This window comes from Prunus avium, chromosome 1 (genome assembly GCF_965620075.1).
Source record: "Prunus avium chromosome 1, drPruAviu1.hap1.1, whole genome shotgun sequence".
NCBI lineage: Eukaryota > Viridiplantae > Streptophyta > Magnoliopsida > Rosales > Rosaceae > Prunus > Prunus avium.
The window spans coordinates 51419054-51422536 of NC_142284.1; the positions used below are offsets into that span (position 1 = coordinate 51419054).

Consider the following 3483-nt stretch of genomic DNA (forward strand, 5'->3'; position numbering starts at 1 on the left):
AACGAGGGAATTTTAGTAATCAACTTGGTTTCAATTTCAATTCATGTGAATTTAGTAAACAACTTATAAGGAATTAGTACCACTCATACCCCAATTCCATATGGTTTAGTAAACAACTTGATCAATAGGAATCCGGACCCAATTCCATATGGTTTAGTAAACAACTTCTATAGGAATCCGGTTTCCAATTGTCCTCAATCCAACTCATCTTCAATAATTCAATTCATCCTCAATTCAATTCCTTAGTAATTCGATTACGGATTAGTAAACATGTCATTAAATCATTTTATCTAAATACGCTTGGCACCTACCCAAAAAGAACAATTACGACTGAAAATTGATCTGAATTACATTTCCCTTGATAAAGAGTTGTCTTCCCAGACCCAGATGAATTGTATATAAATTGCCTACGTACCTTTGCCTATTCTATCGATTGTTTGTGTCTCTCTTTGATCTTAGGCAAAAAAGAAAAAAGAAAATTGTCCAATATGGCTGCAAGTGCCTCTGTTGTCTTGCCCTCTCCTCGTGCATCAAAGGATGGTTCTCGTTTTATTGACTCAACTTACCTGCAAAAACAATCCCATGTGCCCTCTAATTTCAAATGGCCTGAGGAGGACGTGGTTTCTGCTCAACAAGAGCTGAATGCGCCAGTAGTGGATCTTGAGGGTTTCTTCAAGGGTGATATTGTGGCAACTGAGAATGCTGCCAAGATCATTAGGTCATCTTGCTTAAGCCATGGATTTTTCCAAGTGACCAACCATAGGGTCGATGCAGATCTCATCCAACTCGCTTATGATCATGTGGATCATATTTTCAAGCTTCCCATCGAGGAGAAAATAAAGGTACAGAGGCGTCCTGGTAGCCCTTATGGCTATTCGGGTGCTCATATGGATTGATTTGCGTCCAATTTGCCATGGAAGGAAACTTTTTTGTTTGCTTTCCAAGACAGTCCAAACCCAGTTGTGGCAAATTACTTCGAATTTACCATAAGCAAACATTTCAAAGAAACAGGGTACGTAAGATATATGAGTAGAGTAATGTTATATATACATATGTATCACATGTTATTATAGTTATGTCTTAAATTTCTAGACTACATACTCTTAATTAATTTGCTTGTTAATTAATTAATTAATTACTTTTTGGGGTTTCTTTTTGTTTGGCTCTTTCAATTATGGAACTCTTGGCAATCGGGTTGGGAGTGGATCGGATGCTCTACAGAGAGTTCTTTGAAGATGCTGTGTCTATCATGAGAACCAACTTATATCCAACTTGCCAAGAGCCAAATCTTTCTCTTGGAACGGGACCTCATTGCGATCCTAATGCCCTCACCATTCTTCACCAAGACCTGGTTGGAGGCCTTGATCTGTTTGTCGACAACAAATGGCACATGGTTCTGCCTATTCCTGGTGCTCTAGTCATCAACATTGGCGATGTCTTCGCGGTACGTAACGTAGTATTTCCTAACGTAGTATTTCCTAACCCTATATATTCTATCAATTGTTTGTGTCACTCTTTGATCTTAGGCAAAAAAGAAAAAAGAAAATTGCCCAATATGGCTGCAAGTGCCTCTGTTGTCTGATCAAAGGATGGTTCTCGTTTTATTGACTCAACTTACCTGCAAAAACAATCCCATGTGCCGTCTAATTTCATATGGCCTGAGGAGGACGTGGTTTCTGCTCAACAAGAGCTGAATGCGCCAGTAGTGGATCTTGAGGGTTTCTTCAAGGGTGATGTTGTGGCAACTGAGAATGCTGCCAAGCTCATTAGGTCATCTTGCTTGAGCCATGGATTTTTCCAAGTGACCAACCATAGGGTCGATGCAGATCTCATCCAACTCGCTTATGATCATGTGGATCATTTTTTTCAAGCTTCCCATTGAGGAGAAAATAAAGGTACGTACAGAGGCGGAGCTAGAATTGTAAAGTTAAGGGTGCCGAAGTAGAAAATACAAGTATATAAAATACCTAAGTATTCAATAATTACATGTTTAGAGCTAAATATTTCTATTTTAGTTATGTCTAATTTGTTTTAGAGGAAACTTTAACTTAAATTATAAGTGGTTTATTAGAAATTCTATATATTATATATAATATAATAGAGGAGAGAAAAAAATTTGGGGGGGCCAGGGCCACTCCAGGTCTAGGAGTGGCTCCGCCACTGCATCCTGGTAACCCTTATGGCTATTCGGGTGCCATATGGATCGATTTGTGTCCAATTTTCCATGGAAGGAAACTTTTTCGTTTGCTTTCCAGGATGGTCCAGACTCAGTTGTGGCCAATTACTTCGAATTTACCATAGGCAAAGATTTCAAAGAAACAGGGTACGTAAGATACATGAGTAGAGTAATGTTATATGTACGTACGTATCACATGTTATTATAGTTACATCTTAAATTTCTAGACCACATACTTTTAATTAATTAATTACTTACTTACTTTTTGGGGTTACTTTTTGTACGTACTGTAGGTTGTTATATCAAAAATATAGTGAAGTGATGCACGGATTGGCTCTTTCAATTATGGAACTCCTGGCAATCGGGTTGGGAGTGGATCGGATGCTCTACAGAGAGTTCTTTGAAGATGCTGTGTCTATCATGAGAACCAACTTATATCCGACTTGCCAAGAGCCAAATCTTTCTCTTGGAACGGGACCTCATTGTGATCCTAATGCCCTCACCATTCTTCATCAAGACTTGGTTGGAGGCCTTGATGTGTTTGTCGACAACAAATGGCACAAGGTTCGGCCTATTCCTGGTGCTCTAGTCATCAACTTTGGCGATGTCTTCGCGGTACGTAACGTATACCCTAACCCTAACCCTCTTATAATTAATTTAATTTATTTGAAAAGTAATTAAGCTTAACTAGAGCAATTCATCATCGATCAAGTTGCTACATATGTATGTACAAATGCATGCATGCACTTATTAATAGTTTAATGAACTAATAATTAATTATCATTAGTGTTAATTAATCTTGCAGGCATTATCGAATGGCATATACAGGAGTTGCTTGCACAGGGCAGTTGTGAACAGCCACAAGGAGAGGAGGTCTTTGGTCTTCTTTATGCGCCCAAGAGCTGACAAGTTGGTGAAGCCTGCAGAGGAACTTGTGCGCACAAGTGAGGGGGCACAAGAAAGTTTCCGGATTTCACATGGTCAAATTTGCTTGAATTCACTCAAAATCATAATAGGGTTAATGAAACTACTCTCGAAAACTTCAACAACTGGTTCCATTCTACTGATCATTCCAATTCCAAACCCATCAATTAATTGATATTATGAGGAGGTCCAGCTAGCTATATATACCATGGAGATGGAGTTCACTAAATTGTTTTTATTTTCTAAACTCTATTGCGAGTCCTTGTGGGTGTGACCCACAGTAATAAAATCCTAGAAGTTCAAACTTCTAAAAAGGATTTTTGTTGTTGTTGTTGGAAGTGTTATTAGTAAAGCTAGCTAGTTATATGAACTTGGTTCGAACT

General features: G+C 38.5%; 1 pseudogene; it reads left to right on the forward strand.

The window, feature by feature from the left end:
• Positions 1 to 488: 488 nt before the first annotated feature.
• Positions 489 to 3271, forward strand: LOC110761205 (gibberellin 20 oxidase 4-like; annotated as a pseudogene).
• Positions 3272 to 3483: the final 212 nt, after the last annotated feature.